At 43.3% G+C, this 24,895-nt stretch overlaps 1 pseudogene; it reads left to right on the top strand.

Annotated features, from left to right (window-relative positions):
• Positions 1-5,481: 5,481 nt before the first annotated feature.
• LOC131397506 (zinc finger protein 300-like) lies at positions 5,482-23,260 on the top strand (annotated as a pseudogene).
• The last annotated feature ends 1,635 nt before the right edge of the window (positions 23,261-24,895 follow it).

Here is a 24,895-nt window from a genome sequence, read left to right on the forward strand (position 1 = left end):
CTGCGTTCTGCTCTGGGGGCCCCATGTCTTGCCCCTGGTGCAGCAGTGGCCTGGAAGGCAGTGGCAGTGGTTGGAGGAGTGGAGACAAAGAGCGAGTCACAGCCTCTGCCCCCACCAGGTCCCCGGCTCACCCAGCGCCCCGACCCCCCACAACCCTGCTGGCCCGAGGGCACCCACCTGCCGCGGTGCCCCGGCCTCTGAGTTAGGGTTTCAAAGTATTTCAGAGTCTGTTCATGATACTGGCTCAACTCAAGGTTGACGTGAGGGAAGCCATATTGTAGAAAAGAAACCCTATTGTAACTTTGAATGACCTCTGACTGACTAACCCAGCCGGATATGCAGCTCCAGGAGATCTGCTCTGAAGTTTTACAAACCGCTGCTTGTGCGTGTACTTCCCCAGCTGCAGTAAGATGATAACTTTGTTTCTTTTGAGTTCCTTAGGAATGTGATGATCCCCCAACAGGAGAGTCTATGCTGATAGCCATCATCAATGAAAAACTGAAAGATCTGGTGTGGCACTCCCAGTCTGTAACACCTGAGGGGTCAACATTCCTAAACCCCCTCCCCTATAACCCTGTATAACTGCTGTCAGATTTTGTGCCGCTTAAGATGATTCTTGGAGAGTTACTTGGCCATCTTCCCCCTTGTCAGCAAGCTGTAATGAACTAACTGTCTTTTCTTTTCCACCCCCTCTTGCCTCTTGACCATTGGCTTTTGTCTCGCGGTGAGCAGATTGTGCCCTTTGGTGCAGGTTCACTCAGGGCAGAACATGCTGGGCTGGGGGGTCTTGTGGGGTGGTGAGAGTGCACACAGGGAGACCTGTGAGGAGGCTCCTGTGGAAGATTCCAAGAGAATCATGATGGATTTGCGATTAGACTGGTCCCTGGAGAAAGGATGTACTTAATAAGAGTCTTGATGGATCTTAAAACCGTCAAGATTTCCTGCTGCAGCAGATGTGCCTGTGAGCAAACATTCAGAATGAAGGATGATCCCCACTTTTTTTTTCGCCTGATCTACTGTAGTATTGAGATGGGAAATCCAGTGTCGGGGAGCAGGTTTCAGGGAGAGATTCCTCTTGGATTTTGGCCATGGTGATTGTGAGATGTCCTAGAGTAGAGATGGCACGTGGGCAGCTGGAATGCTGGGGGCAGGGGTGGGAGGTGGCTGGCTTGGTGATACCCAAGTGGTGACAGGTTAAGGCCTGGACCAGGGCCATGCCTGGGGCCTAGAGTTTAGGAGGGAGAATCTTAACGTTTTACTTGGAGATAGGCCCTGAGATGAAAGAAGAGAGGATGGAGGCTGGAGGGCAGGCAGAGTAGGTCATCCTTGATGCTGCTGCCTGTAGATGGGAGGGCTCTGTGGATCCAGGAATTTCCACAAGTGGGGAGGGTGTGAGGAGTAAGGAGCCCTGCCTGGGTGGAGATGGAAGTGTGAAGTGGTGTAGATTCTCTGCTCTGAAGACTCCGCGGATTGTCCAGTCCCCCCCCTTGTTGGAGCCAGGGAAAGGTCAGGCAGGCTAGTGGAGCAGCCTGGGTGCTTCAGCTCTCCCAGGAAACTACTGTACAGCTTTAACAGGTTAAGTTTATGCAAGCCAGTAGTGATTGGTTGAAATGACAATGTACCCTCTGTGGTCCAATAAAAATCTATGTTGGCTCTTTGTCACCAGTCCCTGGCACAGAGGTCCTAAAACCTTTGCGATTTTCTGAGCGAGGGGAATGTTTCTTGTTATTCCCCCTCCAAGAGAGTCCAAAGGGACTCTTGTGGAGTCCCTTTGGAGGAAGCCTGAGTTTATGCTAAGGAGGTGACATAGGATGAGACTCCTAGATTAGAGGGTTGGGGCATTCAACCCCAACCCCAGAGCTCCAGGGAAGAGAGGGGGACTGGAGATTAGGTCATCGAAACTCTTTAAGAAATTTGGAGTTGGTGAAGACATTGAAGTGATGGAAGTATGGGAAGGGTAGCCGATCTGGAAAGGGCATCGATGCTCTCGCCCCTGCCCCAACAGCCCCCCTCCTTGCCCTATGCATCTCTTCCATTTGGCTGTTCCTGAGGTGTGTTTTTTAATTAATCTGGCAAACATAAGTAAAGTGTTTTCCTGAGTTCTCACAGTCATTGTAGCGAATCATTGAACCTGAGGGGGACATCATGGGAAACTCCAGATTGTAGCCAAATTAGACACAGGTACAAGTGTCCTTGGGATCTGGGAGTTAGCACTGGCTTCTGAAGTGAGAACAGTTGTGGGACTGAGCTGTTAAACCTCTGGGGTCTCATGCTGAATCTAGGTTCTTAGTATCAGGATAGGATTGAATTGTAGGATAAAGGATTGGTATCAGTGAATTGGGATTGGAAAAGACATTGCCTGTTTGGTGTCAGAAAACAATCAGAGAAACCTCTAAGAGTTGTATTAAATATCACATTCACTTAAAGCCTTAAAAGGCAAGTAAGAAACAGCCAAGTTTTCAAAAAGCTTTTACCAGAAATGTTAATCCTGTGGTCAGTAGTAGCTGATTCTTAGCGTTGGACATGCACGAATGCATTTGATGCCCACAACACCGCTGTGAGGGAGGAGCCATAAGTGTTCCCTTTTTACAGGTGAACACACTGAGTCTCAGGGAGGGTGAGTCTTTGTCCAAGGCCAACAGAGCTGGCAAGAGGTAGTTTTTTCACAACCTCGCTCCAGAACAGCTCTTTGCCCCCATATTAAGGGAAGGAACCCTGCTCCAACCAGTCGGCTCTTGCCTAACAATTCCTTGTTCTCTGGTATTTTTGTGTCTGTGATCTTTGCCTTCTGTACAGGTCTGGAGCTCCTTCTGTTTTCTACACTGGATGCTTCCGGCTTCATGAATCACTTAAATAAAAGCCAATTAGATCCAAATAAAGAAGTGTCTGTGAAATTTTCTTTTGACACATGCGTATCAACTTCTTTTCATTTTTGTAGGAGTATTCTAGGGTATGAAAAAATAAAATTCAATTTTACATTCTCTTCTCAAAAGTTTTGTTTGTGTGTTTGCTTGCTTTGTCCTTGTTTTTGGCAGTTGTATCCCCGCACCTAAGACACACCTGCTGTGTGTTCTGGTTTGGACACTGGGTCATGTAATGCATAGGAAGAATTGTTTTGCACAAAGAGACATAGGTTTAAATTTATTGTAGGGGCTGGCCCTGTGGCGCAAGCGGTTAAGTGCGCACGCTCTGCTGCGGCGGCCCAGGGTTTGCTGGTTCAGATCCCGGGCGCGCACCGATGCACCCCTTGTCAAGCCATGCTGTGGCGGCGTCCCATATAAAGTGGAGGAAGATGGGCATGGATGTTAGCCCTGGGCCAGTCTTCCTCAGCAAAAGAAGAGGAGGATTGGCAGATGTTAGCTCAGGGCCGATCTTCCTCACCAAAAAAAAAAAAAAATTTGTTGTATAATACCAAACTCTTCTCCAAAATAATGTTAGTTTATGATATTTACTAATATGTTCAGTGTTACTAGTATTTGGTAATGTCTTATTTCCTGAGTCCCACCAATCTGTTTTATTTTTTTTTCTTTTTATTTCTTTTGTGAGGAAGATCAGCCCTGAGCTAACATCCATGCCAATCCTCCTCTTTTTGCTGAGGAAGACTGGCCCTGAGCTAACATCCGTGCCCATCTTCCTCCACTTTATGTGGGATGCCGCCTCAGCATGGCCTGACAAGCGGTGCCTTGGTGCGCCCCCAGGATCTGAACCCCGGGCACCAGCAGCGGAGCACTGGAACTTAACCACTACGCCACAGGGCTGGCCCCCAATCTGTTTTATTTTAATTTCCATTTTTCTAATTGCCAATAAGGATTTTCTTTTTAATTGTTTGCCTTTTGTAATTTTAATCTAAAGTGGTATGTAAGAGTTTTGCAATCTCCGGTTGTCAATTTTTCTCTTCGTTAATCTGTAGGAGTTATTAAGTTTATTATTTATATATTAGCTTTGTAAAAATTATAGATGGCTGAATATCTTTTCATTTGTATTGTCATTACGATGTTTATGATTTTTTTTGTGGTAATGGCAAGACTTATTTTCCTATAGTTTGTGTACATTTTGTGATAATTTTTATATTCAGTTTGAGAACTCCTGCTCTATCCTTCACAAGTCCATTGTCTTCCATGATCTTTTCAGATGTATATATATTTTATTCCCATTTAAGCCATTTTAATCTGAAATTAATTTTTGTGTATGATTAAAAGCAGGCATGAAAATTAGAGTTTTGCTAGTTGCATATTCTATCCCCTGAACATTTTTTTTTTAAAGCAGCCATTTCCCAATATTCTGTAGCACCATCACAGTTCAGACTTAAAGGAGGAATGTAAATATGAGAGTGCCTCTGTAAAAACTTTATAGTTTATTCTGCTAGTTTTCAACTTAAATTCTATGCTAGTGTGCCAGTCAGACACAAGTTTTCTTATTGTAAATATATGATTTGCTTTAGCCTCTTTTAGAAAACTAATTCCAACCTTGTATATTAAAATAATTTTTGTATCTTCTATATGCATTGCTTTATGACATTTATAAATAGCTTCTCCAATTCCAAAACAACGTTGGGATTTTTACACATAACTATTATTACCAGCATCTCACCTCACTCCCACACAAAACTAGTATTTTAGCACAATCTTATCTCTTAGCGGCGTGGCAAGGCATGCCAAGTTAATAGTGTCACCAATGGATTTATGTAATCTAATTTTATGTATTTATGTTTTAGGCACTAAGGAAGATAACCAAAGATATTTTGTTGAATACAATTTACATTTTTATTCCAAAGTCTTATTGACTTGATTTTTCTTACTTGAAAATTCCTCCAAGATTTTCACCTCTGTAGTCTTTATGTAGAAAATAAAACAGAGAAAAACAAAAATTAAGGACTGGAGCGACTCTCACTCTTTTAAGCCTTTCAGTGCACTCTTTGTATTCCTGCATCATCTTTTATATTTAGGAATACGAGTTAAAGCCAATTAAAAAAATTGTTTATATACACTTTGCTGGTTCTATTTTTTTTTAAATTTTTTTATTTATTTTCCCCCCAAAGCCCCAGTAGATAGTTGCATGTCATAGTTGCACATCCCCCCAGTTGCTGCATGTGGGACACGGCCTCAGCATGGCCAGAGAAGCGGTGCCTGGGGTCCGAACCTGGGCCGCCAGCAGCGGAGTGCGCGCACTTAACCGCCAAGCCACGGGGGCGGCCCTAGAGGTTCTATTTTGATGTGTCTTTAGTTGTCCTTTCTCACGGGGTCACTTGGCCCATTAATGCCCTAGATGTTAATAGTAGGCCTGGTCTGCGCGTCAATCTGCTGCGTGAGAGAAACTCCATTACCCAGAACACTGTGCGCTCAACGTCCTTGCTGCTCTGCACCAATGAAAGCCCACACTTCGGGCGTTTCCGTGAGTCTGATGTGGGACGGGGCGGGACTTCCGGCATCTCCCTCAAGGCGGGCTTCTGGCGAATTTTGATGCTGTCCACCCGATCGGAGGCTCCAGGTCAGTGGGTCGGGCCGAGGGAACTGGAGGTGGAAAGAGCGAGAGGAAGTGTCGTCCCCACGGCACAGGAGCCAGTCTGAGGTTCGCTGAGCGCGGCCCGGGTAACCTCCCTCTGGGACCTCCGGACCTGGTCTCCTCTTTTATCGCACGCGTCTCCCGGCAGCCTGGCGCCCAGAGGGTCCTACGGCGATGAAGGCGCAAATGCATTCGGCCCAGGTGACCATTGCGTTCCCCAGATCCTGACCCAAATCGTAAAGCCCCCGATGAGAGTCTCCTGCTCAGATCGCTGTAGTTCAGGACCCCATCTCCAGAACAGTGGGAGTTCAGGGGTGGGGTCCCCATTTCTGAGAGCCAGTGTGATGAAGTGTGGAAGAGGGTGAAAGGCCGTGGGAGCAGCGCGTGCAAAGCCTTGGAGGTGTGCCTGAGCCGGGAGCATCCGGGAAACCTGGGGTCCGACTCCTGTGTGCAGGAAACAGAGAGTGTGAGGAGGAGTTTCTCTGCGATGGCAGCGTGAGCAGCTGGGCCGTCAGTCTGAGGATTCTGGGAGCCGTGGAGGGTTGTGAATAAAAGAGGAACACGATCTCTAAGATAGAGTAGTCAAAGAATTTCAAAGGCTGCTCGGGGGAGACAGAGTGGGGGCGGCGTGACGAGGGTGGAGGCAGGGAGACCTGTGAGGAGCTTTCTGGAATAGACTCCAAAGAATGATGCTGGTTCGTGGACCAGAGCAGTGGCGGTGGAAGGACTGTAAGTCAGAAGATTCCTGATAAATATAAAGAAAACCGGCAGGATTTCCTGCTGCAGCGAGTGTGGCTGTGAGCAAAGGGCAGAGTGAAGGACAATCAAGATTTTCTTTTGGCTGAACATCTGGAGGAGTTGAGATGGGGAAACAGGTGAGGGGAGCAGGTTTCAGGGAGAGATTAGTAATTGGATTTTGGACATGTTGTTTCTGAGATCCCAAAGTAGAGGTGACTCAAAGGCAGCTGGAATGTTCCATCTGGAGATGGGGCAGACAGGAGCGGTCTCATTCATGTCCATGTGGTGATAGCCCAAGTAGTGTACCAGAGCCAGGGCTGAATCTCAAATTTAGGAGGGAAAATCTTAATGCTTTTCTATGAGATAGGCCTGGAGATGGAGGAAGAGAGGGTGGGGCTGGAGGACACGCGGAGTGGGTGGGACTTTCTGAGGGGGCAGCAGAAGGGAGAGTCCTGTGGTTCCAAGGCTTTTTGGTGGAGGGGAAGGTGTAAGGAGTAAGGAGGAGCCCTGCCAGGGATGGAGATGGAGTTTGAGGTGGTGCAGATTCTCTGCTCTGAGGAATGGGCGGATTGTCCACTCCCTGTGGAGCCAGAGAAAGGTCAGCCAGGCTGGTGGAGCAGCCCAGGCCCAGTCAGGGTCACAGATGCCTCAGCTCTACCAGGAGAGCACAGGCTTAAAACTTTTAGCTTTAACAGTTTAAATTTATGCAAGGAAATACAGTCATGTATCTCTTAAGGTTGGACTACCCTCTGAGAAATGTGTCATTAGGCAATTTCGGTGTTGTGTGAACATCATACATTGTACTTACACAAACCTAAATGTATAGCTTACTACACAGCTAGGCTCTATGATACTAATCTTTGGGACCACCACAATATGTGCTGTCCTTCATTGACCAAAACTTTGGTATGTCAGGTATGACTCCAGTAATTCATTGAAATGACAACTTATACCTGTGCTATAATATTATATATATTTCTGTGTGTGTGTGTGTATATATATATATATATATATATGCCTTTATATATGTATGTATATACATGTATATATATATATTTACATATAAGTTTGGGTTCTTTCCTGTAATCTTTACATAGACCTCCTAAAACCCTTGGAATTTCTTGGGTATTAATTGTCTTTGTTTTTCATAACTAGCTCGTTTTATCACACAGGAGTTTATTATAGTGAGATGACTTAGGGTGGCTCCCCTAGGTAGCCTTGGGATGGGTCTGCTCACCAGAAAGACAAAGTGCTTAGCCTCACCCTGAGCCCAAAGATGGGAGGGAAGTTGGAGCTTAGGAATATAAACTTAAGCAGTGAGATTCAGGGAACTTTCAGGTTAGTGAACACATTGAAATGGCGGAAGTGCTGGGAGGGTGGATCATACTGAAAGGGCATGGAAACTCTCTGCTGCCCTCACCCCACACCTTGCCCTACACATCTCCCCATTTGGCTGATCCCAATTTGTACCCTTTATAATAAACCAGTATATGTAAGTGAAGTGTTTTCCCAAGTTCTGTGACTCTTTCTACCGAATTATTGAAACTGAGGAGAGGTCAATGGGAAACCTTGAATTTGTAGCCAAGTGGGACAGAAATACCAGTAGCCTGGGGATTGGGGACTTGCAACTGGCTTCTGCAGGGAAGACAGCCTTTGAGACAGAGCCCTCAGACCTGTGGATTCTGGTGAGAATAGGATTGAACTGTAGGACCCCCAGTTATTGTTAGAGAATCATTTAATTGGTGTTGAAAAAGACACCACATACTTGGTGTCACAAAGACAATCACAGAAACCTCAATGATCAAATATGACATTCACATAAAGACTTAAAAAACATGTAAGAAACACCTAATTTTCAAAAACATTTACAGAAATGTTAATCCTGTGGTCAGATGCGTAAGGGATGTGTGCAGTCTGCATCAGTGCTCTGAGGTAGGCACCATAAGTGTTGCCATTTTACAAATGAGGACACTGAATCTCTGGGAGGTTGAATCTTTGTCCAAGGCCATTCAGCTATTAAGAGGTAGCTCTGAGGACCCAAGGAACTGAGGTTAGATTTCAGCCTGAGAACATCCTACTCCAGGGCAAGGAAGGAATAGAACAGTTTAGCTTTTTCCACCACTCATGATCACCTTTCTGTGACATCCTCCCTCTTCCCAAGGTTCCCATGGTAGCAGCATCATTTATGGACCCTTCACAGGTGAGTAGAAGAAGTTCGAGTACCTCACCAGCCCTAATTACTACGCCCACGATCCTGGCACACAGACATAGGAAATAGTGGTTTCTTGGGACTCTTGGCCCTGAGTTCTGGGCCCTGGGGTCACTTCAGGCACGGGGTCCTTAATCTAGGTCAGAAATTCTCCTGAGGGAATCTCATTTCTCCAGTTAGTAAAGTGAAATGATGAAATGTTTCCTGGGCACAGGAACCAGTGTGTCCACGTGCTTGGAGATGAGAATGAGTTGGGAGTGTTCAGGGAACTGCAGGACTCCATTCCATCTGCTGGGAATAGAGATTGAGGGGGAAGAGTCAGTCCTGGATTGGTAGCCTGAGGAGCTGGACCTCTGCTGAGGGTGGTGGGTCCATGGACTTTTTGAGCAGAGGATGAAAGTGATCTGACTCAGGTCTAAACAGGCAGAGTGGAGGACAGATTGTAGGGGTGAGCTTGGAGGCAGGGAGACCCCAGTGGAGGCTACAGTCCTGGTGAGTGTTGATGGTGGCTGTATCATAGTCATGGCTCTGTAGTTGGAGAAGAGGTTGGTTTCTGAATCTGTTTTGTAAAAGGGGTGATTTTTTGCTGGAAAGGGTGAGTGAGAGATCTGGCATGACCCCAAGATGTTTGAGTTCAAATGAAACTGTGTATGTGACATTGCTGAAATGGAAAGACAACAGTAGGAGTAATTAACAGAAATACACTTAGGAGTTAGATTTTGCCATGTCAAGTCTGAGATACAGTTAAGGTCTATGAGTAGAAGCCTTCAGTGGACATCTAGAAACATACATCTGGAGTTTAGAGAAGTGATTGAATTTGAAGATACCCATCAGGGAGTGGCTGTCATGTGGGCTCTGTCATATTGAAGAGGGGCACTCCCTAGGTCATGTTGGCAATTCTAGTATTCAGGAACTATGTTCAGAGTATTCTCCATGGACTGCCCGCTTGGTTGGGCTCCTAGATAGGAGTGGCTGTCATCACTAAGACAGATGATGAAGTACAGTGACCAAGACTGGCTGTGGTGTGAGAACAGGCCTTAGGTGGAGGTCTGAGTGTTCGCACAGGAGTCCCAGAGGGTGGGTAAGAGACTTATTGAGAGACATAGCAATATTGGAGGTCAGATGATGCTGAGGTAAGGCCTGGTGCTTTTCTCCCCTCTACAGTCTCAGAGTTCTGTAATAACTCCTGGTGGAGCCTGGAGAGTGTCAGACTGGATGACAGATTAGCTTCAGGGTGAATGAGGTCACCTGGGAGAGTCTCTTGGGCTGTGGTGGGAGAGGTGGGGCTGGGCTTTGAGTGAGAGGGGGTGTAGAGAGGAAGGATGTGACTGGTGTATGGACAACACATGCAACACTAAAGAGGATGAGGGCTTAGGCTGTCTGACTTCACACAAGGTCTGGGTGGCTGAGGTTGGAACAAGGGGCAGGGCCAGGTGGGGAAGTCTTCAAAGCAGTGCTTGGACCTCCACTGGCAGTGGGGTCCATCAGAGGCCTGGGACAGCCGTGGGTCCTGGTTGCATTTGGCAGGCACTGCCTGGTTGCCATCTGCTGAGTGGCATGTCGGGAAGCCAGTGAGATGTGTAAGGCATGGACAGAGGTGGCAGTGGTGTTGTAGGTGTAGTGGTCGTGGTCTGGCATGTGAGAGAGGAGTGATCCCATAGTGCTGAGCAGATGGAGAAGGAGTGTGAGGAGGTACTCAGGGTCCTTGTACTCAGGGATTAAGCAGAAGGCTGAGCTTAAGTGTTATTGTGTGTGGCATGATCTGTGCAATCCCAGGACAGTTGACTGTGAGGACAGTGGTTGGGACTCTGTCAGTCTCCAATCATAGATGAGACTGCCTTTCCCCATGTCTGTTCTTCCTGATGGTTGGAGACAGGGATCAGTGGGACATGAAGAGAGAGCAAGTACCAGTGACACCAGGGTTTACTGTCTTCTCTGAGTTGGGGAGCTAGGAAGGCAGGACATGACCTGAGCGTCCTGGTTAGAGCGGCTGCTTATGAGCTGCTCTGCCTGCATCGTGACAGGGCCATGTGACTTTTGAGGACGTGGCTGTGTATTTCTCCCAGATGGAGTGGGGTCTCCTTGATGATGCCCAGAGATACCTGTACCAAGATGTGATGCTGGAGAACTGGTCACTTACAGCCTCCCTGGTTAAGGACTATTACTCCCACACCATTGCCCTGTACTGGGCTCTGCTCTTCTCCTTTTTCTGGGTCTCACCCCGATTTTCCCAGACCTGGACCATGGTCACTGCTTCCTTCCGTGGTTTCCTGGCATAGGCACTGTGTATGTTGAGCCCTAACAACCTTCTATCCTGAGGCCTTTCACACAAGAGTTTGATCTCAGAGTCGTCACTTGCCTGACTGATACCAGTTCGCTTTGCTACTCTTGCGATATTGACTATTGGATCTGTGGAAGATCTCTGTCACAGGATGTGACCCCCTTTTTTTGTGCACTGCCTGTGTCAGCAGTTACACACACTTGTCAGTATTTGTGGGCCACACTAGATTATTTTTCAAGACTTTCCCCCAGGTTCTTCTAGTAATGGATTCTTCCTTGTGGTCGGCCATGTGTAGTGTGACGCTGGGCCAGTGTTGACCACTTAACTACCCTATTTTCTCCTTAGGACTTGGATCTGCTAGGTCTCTGTTAGTTGTCCAAGTTGATCTGAGGGGTGGAGGATAGCCCTGGGTGCCTGATGGTATAGACACCTCTCTGTCCACAGGGAGGGGGTGACTTAACATAAGTATCGTCAGGTTTGTCCACTTGGTGACCCTGGGAAACCAGCCACACCAAAAAAAATGCAGAGCAGCTGCTTGTGGTGGGAACCGGCCCTTCTCCCACAATACTAGCTGCAATTATTTAGGTTATAAAACTCCTGGGATGTCAAGGACAGACACAGGCTGGCCATCTGTGCCGGTTGGAGATAAGTACCAGGGGTTACAGTGCACATACACACAGGATAACGATGAGAAGGAAAAATACCAAAAGTTCCCATAGAGATAGTCTCTAAGTAGAAACATGCATAAAAGCAACTCATATTTCTGCTTGGGCGAGAGTCTCGCCTGTGGGGGGCACGCCTTGCCCAGGACCTCTTTGGATGAGCACTCCCCTCTAGCCGTGTCAGTTAAAGGCACTCTCCCCGGCATAAGGGCATGGATGTTGTAAGTACCCGATCTGATGTTCTCTCCCTCGATCGATCTGATGTTTCTCTTTTTCAATCGATCCGATGTTTTTCCTCTTTCAATGGATCTGACGTTTCTCTTTTCGGTCAATCTGATATTTTTCCTCTTTTGATCGGCACTCCCGCCTAGCCGTGTCAGTCAAAGGGACTCTCCCAGGTGTAGGGGTACGAATACTGTGAGTGCTGATCTGATGTCTCTCTCTCTCTCTCCCCTATTTCTTTCCATTGTTATTAAATTTGTTTATGCTTATGCTGTAGTATACCTGTATATATATATATATATATGTAGCCTATTGTCTTCTTAATAAATATATACACTATTTCTCACTAAACCCAGCTTATTAGTGTCTTATTGGGCTGAAAGAGTCCATTCCATAAGTCAATCCGAACGTTGTGCCCCTTCTTCTCTCCCCTGACACAACATTTTTGGCGCTGTGAGCAGGATTGACTGGGAGAATGGCCTTTCTGTTCAAACGCACCAATACTGCTACCACCCCTGTTGAAATTCCCGGGTGGGAAGACCCTCCTTTTTGTGTTTTGGCTGTGGAGTGGGCTCGCCGGTGGGGCCTCTGTGAATCTTGGGACATTGGCGTGCACCGACACGAACCGCTAGATGTCACTAAAGCTTTACAGTCAGTAGAAAGGAGAGGCAAGGATGATGCTTCTTTTCTAACAGGGCGGGGCTGGTGCCTGTTAACTGCTTACGGTTGGGCTATTGAGGACAGAGACAAAATACAAAAAGAGAAGGCACTTTTGGAAAAAGAAATGTCAAACTTACAGTCCCAATTGGCCATGATTCAATGCCAAAATTATGTGTTGGGAGATCAGGCTCGTAATTAGCAGCATATAACAGAAAAAGCAGCTGTGAGAATGACTAAGTATAAATATAAGAAGAGGAAAGGGAAAGTAAACAAACAGAAAGTACATATGGCAGTAGCCTCGGCCGGTCCTGAATGGGACCCGGATACTTGGGATGGTGATATTTGGGATGATGATTCAGAGGGGACTGATTATGAGAAAGAGCCTAATCCCCGACCTAAACAGCCGGAAGCACGCCCTCTGCGGCGCAGGCGAATAAAAACTAATGGGAAACATTTGGTCAGAAGGGACATAATAGAAGATTTTACTCAGCAGGAAATTTCTGATATCTTAGCTCGGCTATACAAAAGCCTGGTAAAACTATTTTGACTTGGTTAATTCGTCTATATAATATGGGGGCTGCTGAGATCAACTTGGATGCTGAAGATGCATTTAAGTTTGTGACGCTCTCCAATGACCCAGTAATACGGGGAGCTTTCCGAGATTGGAGCATGAATGCTCACCCCTCTAATGATCATGGACAAAACACTGATGATACAACTTTATTGGCTCTTGCAATAAAGGAAGCTCAAGACAAATGTCCTATGGATGATATGTGGCCGGACACTGATAGACCGTGGTATACTTTAAAAGATTGTGTCCAAAAACTGAGAAAAGAAACAATAAAGCGGGCTATGTTTTTGGGCTCTGGTGAAGCCTTAAATACAATGGGTCTAAGCATCCAAGTTCGTAATAAGCTAATTAAAACTGCTCCCCCCACATATAAACAAGTTATTATGACTCTATTAATGAATAAAACTAAAAATTCTGTTTCGGGGATTATAGATAAAATTATACAATTAGGAGATTTAGGGGACTGGGAGGCTAATAAGCCTCCTTCCAATAAAAGGGAAACAAAAGATGAAATGTCACAAAAAGACATGTTCATGGCCCTGCTACAGCCAGGAATTCCAAAAGATCAAATAGATGGGGCAGACACAAGGCATCTATGAAAACTATATTAAAAAAGGGGGCTAAATATAAAAAAGGTCAACAAGGAAGAGGGGCCTCCCCTGCTAAAAAGCTATAAGTACCCCTGTCAGTCTCAGCACGCCTCCCACAGCAGATCCATTGCTTGCAGGACTTTGGGACTGAGAAATAGGCCAAGCCCCCTTGCTGCTCGAGACCGCTGCCACTATTCGGTGGGATGCACGCCCCCATGTCCCACTAAAAATATATTAAAAAAATGGTTCAATTACTGCAGTAGGAGCTCTAATGGATACAGGGGCGGAGGCCACTCTCATTAGTAAAAACTCTATAAAGTTTAAGGGAGCACCGGTTGTGATTACTGGATCGGGAGGAAAGGAAATTCGAATCACAGCTGCTAATATTATGATACAAATAGGCCAATTACCAAAACAAATGTATTTAGTAATGATTGTTCCAATACCAAAGTATATAATAGGAATTGACATTTTTAAGGGGCTCACTTAAAATCTTGCTGATGGGAGATATCAATTCGCAATAAGAGCTGCTTCCTTCCACAAACATGCAGTCATTGTGAGCAAATTGCCATACACTATGCCAGTACTCGTTGCTACTCAGCTAATTAATAAAAAACAGTATAGAATCCCAGGAGGACAACAAGAGATTACTGACAGCATTACAGACTATTTAGCTATAGAAATATTAAAACGTGTTACAACAGCTTAAAATAATCCAATTTGGCCAGTAAAAAAAAAAAAAATGATACCTGGTGAATGACAGTAGATTACCGGAAATTAAACAAAGTTACTCCCCCAATACAGGCTGCTGTCCCTGATTTGATGTCCCTTATAGAGTCCATTCAATGTCACCCTGGCACTTAATGTGCAATAGTGGACCTAGCCAATGCTTTCTTTACCATACCAATTCCTGAGGAAGCCCCCAAACAGTTTGCCTTTACATGGATGGGCCAACAATATACATTTACTAGACTCCCCCAAGAATATATACATAGTCCATATGACCATCTGTCATAGGCAGGTGGCTGAAACTCTTTCTCGGTTTAAATTACCACCGGCCATGCAGTTGACACATTATATAGATGATATAATAATACAAGAAACATCAAAATAAATGACACAGGAGCAATTAACTAAATTCATAGAGCTTTTAACTGCAAAAGGCTAAAAAACTAATCCAGCAAAAATACAAGGACCCAGCACAACGGTAAAGTTTTAAAAAATATTATAAAATGCTGGTAAACAAAAAATTTTACCTAAGACACGTCAAAAAATACTCGATTTTGCGGTCCCACATAATAAAAAAAAAGCCCAAAGTTTTATTGGATTATTTGGATTTTGGTGGGCTCATATACCTCATCTTAGTCGTTTATTAGCTCCCCTATATAAAGTAACCAAAAAAAAAAATATGCTTTTGAGTGGGGCCTCTTCCAGGAGGAGGCTTTTAAAGCTGCTAAACAAACAATACAGACTGCCTTAGATTTATGGCCTATGGAGGAAGGACCTATTAAAATTCAGGTAGATGTTACGGATTGCTGTGCTAACTGGAATCTCTGGCAAAAGCAGGAAACTAAACGCTTTCCGTTAGGTTTCTGGAGCCATAAACTTCTAGACGCTAGTAAACATTACACACCCTTTGAGAAACAGCTATTGGCTTGTTATTGGGCCTTATTAGATTCAGAAGAATTAACCTTAAGCCATCAAGTCATATTAAGACCTCAAATCCCTATAATACAATGGATCCAAAGTAACCCCATTACACATAAAATTGGTTATGCTCAGGAGGCTAATATAATTAAATAACAATGATATATCCAAGATAGGGCAAAACCCAAACCTAAGGAAATATCATTATTACATAAACAAATTTCTACATACGACATGGAGACTCAGATTTCTCCCACAGGGCAGCATGAAGAATCCCCCATAGAATGGGGAGGCCCGTATGATTCTCTCACAGAGGAGCAAAAACAACATGCTTGGTTTACTAATGGTTCTGCTAAAGTTGTAGGGGGACTAAAAAAATGGAAGGCGTTAGCTTATAATCCATCCACTCAACAAACAATTGTTACTACCGGGGATGATATAAGTAGCCAATATGCTAAACTTTATGCAGTATATCAGACAATACAACAGAAACAGAGACAATGCTTCAGCTCTACTGATTCATGGGTGGTAGCACAGGCATTAACAACATGGATGACACAATAAAAACGACAGGGATAAAAAATTGGAGACAAACAAATACGGGGTCAGCCATTATGAAAAGATATTTGGGAATGGAATGAATCAACTACTATTTCAATATTTCATGTTGATGCTCATAGTCCTTTGATTTCAACAAAAGAAAAATATAACGCACAGGTGGATCAACTAGTACAAATTTGCTCCGCCAAAACTAATCCAGGACTGGCACAATACGTCCACAAAAGGAGTGGACATTTGGAAAAACAAGCTACATACAGGTGGGCATTACAAAGGGGAATCCTTATCACACATGATGAGATTGTATCTACCATCCAACAATACATGATTTGTCAACAATTAAATGAGAGAGAGATTCCCCACCCTTATACAGGACAAATTAAGCAAGGAATCTCACCTACACAAATATGGCAAATAGATTATGTGGGACCTCTCCCACGTTCCCATGGTTACATATATATTTGTACAGCTGTGGCTACACTCAGGATACCTTATTGCGGTTCCTACACAAGCAGCTACGCAACAAAATACAATAAAAGTATTAAATTTAATTTGGCAATATTATGACACTCCTCAACAAATACAAAGTAACAATGGTTCCCACTTTACAGGTAAGTTGGTATGTACCTATGCCAAAGAAAATTATATTAAATGGATATATCATATTCTTTACCATCCCCAAGCTGCTGGTTTAATTAAAAAAAAAAATGGATTGTTAAAACAACAGCTACAAAAATTGGGTAAAAACTCTACAAAACTGGTATACACATTTAAACGCTGCTTTACATATTTTAAACAATAGGCTCATAGGACCTAATGACACTCCTTTAACTAGGTTATTACCTTCAACATCCATTCATGTAAACGCTATGTCTAAAAATTTAGCCACTCTAAAATACTGGCCAATTAATAACAAAAAAAAGCACCTTGTTGAGCAACTATGGGAGCAACTAAAATAGATTTAACTGCTGTTGTCTCTACGTCCTTGCCCCCAAAGGGACAAAAGATGGTCTTGACTGGTATTGGAATACACTTCCCAAGTAATACCTTTGGATTGTTACAAAAAAGGTCTAGACTAACCATTAAAGGTATAGATGTATGAGGCGGAGTTATTGACCCTAACTATCAAGGTAAATTAAAATTTATTTTATATAATACCAATAATGCTAAAATTACAAGAGGAAAATAAAATTGGACAATTACTTATCCTTCCCCTAATAACACCACAAATAAAAAGGGGGAGCCCTCCTTCAATTTTATCCAAAAAAAACCTACAAGGCTTCAACTCAACAGGTAATTAAAAACCTGGAGCCAAAGTTTGGGTTACATACCCTCCACATACTGCTCCCCTAGCAGCCAAAATAATAACACAAGAAACCATAGCCTGATTGTTATGTACCCCAAAGACAATAATCTATATCATGTTCCTAAAAATGCTGTTTCTCTACATAAATAGATACTGTTAATCAGCTTGCTAATTGCTGCCACAATGAGATGCCATTAAACGTCATGGTTGGACAACCACTGCTGTTGCAGTGCTGGACGGACTGCTTCACGCCGGTTGGACCTATAACTTGGACATTAAATGGACAGACTATTTGGTCACAAAAGCTGATTTCCACCTTATCATATCATAACATTTCTGACCAGTCACACAGACAAAATACAAATTATTCCATCCTTTTACCTGTTTCCACTTTACGAAGTGGAGGATTTTATTCATGTATTAAATTAAAAAAAGGAAAACCTAACTCTCCATATATAAACAATACTGCTTTTGTCAGCGTTTTACCAAATGCCACCAGCACTCTAGATAAGTCTAATATTTGGCTTCATTTGGCTAACAATGTTCTTAATGTTACTTCTTTCTGCTTGTGCAATAATGATGATCCTTCCAGTTTACTCCAAACTAACTTACTAGGATTAGGTCTACCCCATACCCGCACTTTTACCAGTACTTCATTCCCTCATCCTCAATTCCTATTTCCAGTACCACCAGTACCACCTGTTACTGCCTTAATTACACTTATATCCCTACCTATTGTAATCATACTGTAACCCCCTGCGCCACATCTGTAACTCTTCCTACAGGACTATTTTGGCTATACGATGATCAAGCCTGTTCATATATTCCAAAAGATACTTCGATGGCTTATGGAGTAGGAATAATAATACCCCTACTCGTTACATATCCCAAAAAAAGAGTTCAACATAAAAAAACTTTAGCTCCAGATTGTGATCCTCATGTCAACTTATTACCAGTATCCACAATGACAATATTAGCTACCCTGTTGTTACCCAATCCAGGATTAATGATAAATAATTACAAACAAATGAAACATCTGTTCTGTTTTACTCACTCATGTTATAAATGACACTGTTAGAGCTTTATTTGCTATTTCTAAAAAATTACAAGAGTTACGAAAAAAAGCATTAATTCAACGAGCAGCTCTAGATTACCTTTTCCTATTACATAAATTATCATATATTCAGATACCAAAAATATGTTGTTGTAATGTTACTGATAAAACCTCTACCTTAAATTCTGTAATCAATGACTTACAAAATCAAATTAATACTATTTCTTATTCCAAAGGATTGTTTAATTGATTACCCTGACATATGGAATCTATTTTTCATGATTGCTTTCTATTTATTTTATACATTGACATTATAATCCTGGGATGTTTTATGTGTAGCTGTGTACAAAGTTCACTGTCCATGTGGCTGCTTTCTTATAAATAACCAAGCGGCCACGGCCAAGATGACTTAACATAAGTATTGCCATTATTTGTCCACTTGGTGACCTTGGGAAACCACTCACACTAAAAAAAATGCAGAGTAGCTGCTTGTAATGGAAACTGGCCCTTCTCCCACAATACTACCTGCAGTTGTTTAGGTTATAAAACTCCTAAAATGTCAAGGACAGGCACAGACCGGCCATCTGTGCGGGTTGGAGTTAAGAACTGGGAGTTACAGTACACGTACACACGGGATAACAATAAAAAAAAATACTAAAAGTTCCCATAGAGATGGTCTCTAAGTAAAAACATATATAAAAGCAACTCACAATTCTCCTTGGGTGAGAGTGTTGCCTGTGGAGGGGACGCCTTTCGATCGGCACTCCCGCCCAGCCATGTCAATTAAAGGAACTCTCCCTGGTGTAGGGGCGCAAATATTGTGAGTGCTAATCTGATCTCTCTCTCTACTGTATTTCTTTCCATTGTTATTAAATTATTATTTGCTTATGCTTATGTTGTAGTATACCTGTATATATATATAGCCTATTGCCTTCCTAATAAATACATACACTATTTCTCACTAAAACCACTGTATTAATGTCTTATTGGGCCAAAAGAGCCCATTCCATAAATCAATCCAAACGTTATGCCCCTTCTTCTCTCCCCTGCCACAACAGGGGGCAATGGGATCCTGGGCCTGGTAAGTAGGAGCAGGAGGAAGGCGTGCTGTCATGGATGAAGTCTAGTCCTACCAGGTAAGTGTTCTTTGCTCACTACTGTTTTAGTGCAAGGCTCATGGCCATGCCTCATTTCTGTCTTTCCTCCCCATTCTTGACATTTTGCCCACTTTTTATTTGTACTGTGACTTTTTTTGTGTGTGTGAGGAAGATCAGCCCTTAACTAACATCTGATGCCAATCCTCCTCTTTTTTCTGAGGAAGATTGGCCCTGAGCTAACATCCATGCCCATCTTTCTCTACTTTATACAGGATGCTGCCACAGCATGGCTCAACAAGCGGTGCATTGGTGCGCACCCGGGATCTGAACTGGCGAACCCCAGGCCACCGCAGCAGAGCACACGCACTTAACCGCTTGTGCCACTGGGCCGGCCCCTGTACTGTGACTTTTGACCCCAGGGTGTCCGCTACCTCTGTGTCCTCCACGTCTCTGCTGTTCCTCTCACTCCTCCAACACTTGTCTGCACTGAATGTGTCAGGTGATGTGCACATAGACTTAAATAGTCCTTGGCCTCTACCTACCCAGTTGTGATTCCCTTTTCTTGGGGTGGGACACACACTCTACACAGCACTCACCTGTCCCCAGCAGACAAGGTCCTGCTGAGAACCATAGGCAGAGGAGTGAGTGTATCAGGCCTCTCCTCCTAGCATAGCACCATACCCTGTTTTCTTGCTGGATGTGAGACCTCCCCCTCTTTGTGACCATCGGAAGCCTAGTACTGCAGATCCAGGTACTCCACTTGATCCTGACTTTGTTGTCCTGAAGACAGACCCATGGACTCACTCATGCTTGTGTCCTACACAGATTGTAATGGGCTGTCCTGTTCCATCAATGTCTACATCCACGTTGTCAGCATTTTGTGCTTTTAGGTTATTGGCATGCAGTAAAAGCTGAGGAGGCCCCTTCTGAGCAGTGTGTACTTCTGTGGAAAGAGTGTCACAGAGCAGGACTCCAAAGGCAGTCCCTTCTGTCTTGAAGACTCATTCCTGTAATATGTGTGTCCTGGTGGAGAAAGACATTTTGTACCTGGCTGAGAATCAAGGCGTGCAACCTAGGCTCAAAGTATACACTTCTGGGGCTTGTAGAAAATTGTTCTCATTCAGCTTATATCTATACCAGCACCAGAAGCAGCACAGTGGAAAGAAATGCATCAAAAGGGAGGAGAACAGGTCCCTGTGTGTAGAGAGCTGCAAAATCTTTGTGTCAGACAATATTTTCACATGCCGAGAGGTTGAGAAGGATTTCTTGGGTAACCTGGACTTTCTCCAGCAGAAGGCCACCCACAGTGGAAAGCAACCACCTCGAAGCAGGAAGAACAAGGAGGCCTCTTACACTTGGCAAGGGCATTACAAATGCAGTGAATGTGGGCAAGACTTCACTGAAAAGGTTAAATTCATGGAGCACCAGAGAGTTCACACTGGTGAGAGGCCTTATGAGTGCAGTGAATGTGAGAAAGCCTTCAGCCCCAAACACAGTCTTGTTGAGCACCAGAGAAACCACACAGGAGAAAAGCCTTATGAGTGCAGTCAATGTGGAAAGTCCTTCAGCTCCAAAAAAAAAAAAACTTCTTGAGCACCAGAGAATCCACACTGGAGAAAAGCGTTATGAGTGTAACCAATGTGGAAGGTCATTTACATGCATTAAGCACCAGAAAATTCACACGGGAAAAAGGACCTATGAGTGCAGTGAATGTGGGAAAGCCTTCATTCAGAAACATCATTTTGTTGAGCACCAAAGAATCCACACTGGAGAAAAATCTTATGAGTGTAATGAATGTGGGAGGTAGTTTACATGCAGGTCTGGCCTCATTAACCACCAGAAAGTTCACACTGGAGAAGGGCCTTATGAGTGTAGTCAATGTGGAAAGTCCTTCACGTACAAAAAAATACTTCTTGTTGACCAGAGAATCCACACTGCAGAAAAGCCTTATAAGTGTAACATATGTGGGAGGTTGTTTCCACTCAGCTGTCACCTCTTTAAGCACCAGAAAGGTCACACTAGAGAGGGGCGTTATCCGTGCAGTGAATGTGGAAAAGCCTTCACCCGGAAGTATCAACTTGTTGAGCACCAGTGCCTCCACACTGGAAGAAAGCCTTATGAGTGCGACGAATGTAGAAAATTCTTTAGACACAGTTCTAGTCTTCTTTATCACCGGAAAGTTCACACTGGAGAAAGGCCTAATGAGTGCAGTGAATGTGGGAAGTCCTTCATCCAGAAAACAAAACTTCTTGAACACCAGAGAATCCACACTAGAGAATGATCTTATGAGTGTAATGAATGTGGGAAAATCTTCAGCCACAAGGATAGATTTGTTCAGCACCAAAAAATCCACACTAAACAAAAGCCTTATTTGTGCAGCAAATGTGCAGAGACTTTTGGTGGAAGATTTTCCCTCATCCCCCAGCAGAATGTTCATACTATAGAAAGTCCTTAGCCATTATCTGAATTTGCTGTCACATAGTTGAACATAACACAGCAGAGTGTACACTGTTAATGGGATTGATCAGCCAGAATTTGAAGCTCATACTTCTGAGAATCCCCAATTCACTATCAGTACCAGATACTTGTGATTCTTTCTGGAACTAAGTTAACTTTCTAAATTGCAGAGCACCTGTGGCAGAAGGTACCTCATCACTACCATGTGTCATGTCCCCACAGTGTCCATCAGTCACCCCAGTGTACTCAGGGAATGTAGACCTCTGTGCTCTCCAAACTCTGAAGGGAATCGTGGGTTATGTGAGCCTCTTGGGGGTCCTCATTCCATCTTGCTGAACTGTGTAAGGCATAGAAAAGACCAAGCTTTGCTCATAGGAGCAGTCCGGGTTTTACTGGTGGATTGCAGAGGTTTCTCTTCTTCATGGATGTTGTTTCATGTGATTCTCATGATGGATGTACACCTACTCCATGTAACCCAACAAGGAAACTGCCTCCCTCACTGTGGACTGATGTATGTACTGACAAATACGTGATTGTTTAAGCCACTTTTGATTTTGGAGTTAAGTGCAACTTTGTGGAAAGTTTAGGAGAGAATTGTGGTTGGCGGTTGTGAAAGGGAGAACAGCTTTATTGAGGCCCGGTGTCATGTTAAGGGCACAGTATGAGTCGGAAAATAGTTTTTAGTGCCATTTTGGCTTCATTTGCATTGCTTCCCAAGGCCTCCTAGGAAAGACTGCAGGGCTTTGTGATCCTAATCACGTGTGTGGGTTTCAGGTTTATTTGTGGGTCCAGAGGCCTCTCTGAGAAGGGGCACTTGTGAAACCTTCAGTGCGGGGAGCTGCATGAATTGTTCCCTTTCTTCCCAGTGATGCCCCATATTTCCTGGCAGTGTTGATGGGAAGCTATTTCCCAGGTCTTTGTGGAGCTATGTGCAGTGAAGGAGAGAATATGGTAGGCATGTGTCACCAGTTGGAAGATCTACTGGGCCCAGGTGAGAACAATAATTGTTCCAGAGACCTAGGTGTGAGAAATAGGGAGTGGAGAAGATGCAGCAAACTACAGGGAATATGCCACTTCTAAAGGTGCGTCCACAGATGTTTGTGTGACTATGGCTTCATGGTATGAAGGTGTGTACAAATTCTCAGGACCTCTATGTCTGTGTTTCTCCTGTCACTACAGTCCTTGTCAGGGTATATAGTCTAAAGATTTTGTGAACTCCCTTTGTCTTTCTAGGCTGTTCTCCTGCAGATGATGCCTGCACACACAAGAAATCAGGGTTTGAGAGAAGATAGACCTTATGTTCTAGAAAAATGATTTTGTGAATCACCAGATTTCCTGCTGACTGAAATGGATATTATCTTCATGACTTGGCAGATTTGGTGCCACTGGAAGGACTTTCCTTCCTAACTTATGGGGAAATAAGTCCTCATCTTATAAATCAATATTGTGTTGCCAAAAATTCTGGTTTCCCCCCAAAAAAGGGGTTGATGGATTTTTTTTCCTGGAATCATTTATTTTAAAACATGATTGGTGTATAATTTTTCTATGGAAAATTACAAACTATTAAATGTATGATGATAAATTTTTGACGTATGTATATACCCTTGTAACCATTGCCACAATCATGATAATGGGCATATCCATTACATTACCTGGGGCCGACCTGGTGGTGCAAGCGATTAAGTGCGCGTGCTCCGCTGCGGTGGCCCGGGATTCGCCGGTTCAGATCCCAGGTGCGCACCAGCACAATGCTTGTCAAGCCATGCTGTGGCGGCATCCCATATAAAGTGGAGGAAGATGGGCATTGATGTTAGCCCAGGGCCAGTCTTCCTCAGCAAAAAGAGGAGGATTGGCAGATGTTAGCTCAGGGCCGATCTTCCTCACACACACACAAAAAAAGCCATTACACTCCCTGCTTTCTTCCCATAATCCCTCTAGCCCTGCTCTCCCAACCCCTGATCCCTATGAAACCACTGATTTACTTTATGTCTTTGTTAAAATGTTATGGAAGTGGAGACAAAGCATTTATTCTTTTTGTGTGGTTTCTTGCAGACAGCAAAATTACTTGAGATTCATCTGTGTTGCCTATATGAATAAGTTACTCTCTTTACTGAGTTGTGTTATTGTATGGCTATACCGCATAATGTTTATGCGTTCATCTGTTAATGGGTATTTGGTTTGTTTCTAGTTTTTAGCTATTAAAATAAAGCTGTAATTAACATCAGTATATGTATTGTTAGATAGACAAATGCTTTCCCTCACTTGAGTTGATATCTAGCAGCACAATTTCTGGGTCATAGTGTATGTGATTGTTTAGCTTATTAAGAGAAAATCAAACGTTTCTAAATTGTTTTTTTGTTTTTTAACATTTTCAGCAGAAGGTCCAGAACCAGAGCTCCAGTTTTTTCTTTTAAATCCTTTCCAACACTTGGTATGGTCCAGCTTTGTAATTTTAGTGATCTAATAAGTGTATAGTGGGGTCTTGTGATTTTAGTTTGTGTTTCCTTAATGACATGATGTTAGGTGGTTTTCATGTGTTAAATTTTAAAGGTGTGGTTTAAAAAAAATTTGTCTTCTTATGATTTGTCATCTTAATTACTGAGTTTTGATATTTCTTTATAGATTCTTGATAAAAATTCTCCATTGGAAATATTTATGAATATGTTCTTTCTGTCTTGATCTTGTCTTTTCAATTGCTTTTGCAATCAAAGTTCTTAATTTTAATTGTCTTATTTGTTCATTTATTGTTTTGTTGATTATTCTTTTGTTGTTGTATATAAGAAATGTTTGCCAAATTTCAACACATAATTTTTCCTATGTGTCCTTCTGTAACTTTTACAGTTTTTTTTTTCATTTTTATGATCTATTTTCATTCAATTCTTAGTTTTTTTTTTTAAATATGGATACCCAATTGCTGCAGTGATATTGAGTTAAAAGATTATTCCTTCTTCTCTGAGTTGCTTTTGTACTTTTATTGAAGGTCAATCATTTATATATATGTTTCTTTCTGGACTTTCTCTTCTGTTGCATTTATGTATTTTATTTATGCCAATACTTTTATTCATAGAATAATTTCTTTTTATAACACAGCCAAGCATCAGTTAACAATGGGGATATGTTCTGAGAAATGTGTCTTTAGGCTAGTTTGTTGTTATGTGAACATCATAGAGTGTACTTACACAAACCTATATGGTATAGGCTGCTAGGATATGTGGTACTAATCTTGTGGGACCACCATTGTATATGCAGGCAGGTTGTGAGGAATAAGGTAATGAAGGTTAGCTCCCACTATGTCTATGTATCTGTGGGTGGTGTGTGTATGTACATATTAGTGTGTGTGT

This window comes from Diceros bicornis, chromosome 34 (genome assembly GCF_020826845.1).
Source record: "Diceros bicornis minor isolate mBicDic1 chromosome 34, mDicBic1.mat.cur, whole genome shotgun sequence".
Taxonomy (NCBI): domain Eukaryota; kingdom Metazoa; phylum Chordata; class Mammalia; order Perissodactyla; family Rhinocerotidae; genus Diceros; species Diceros bicornis.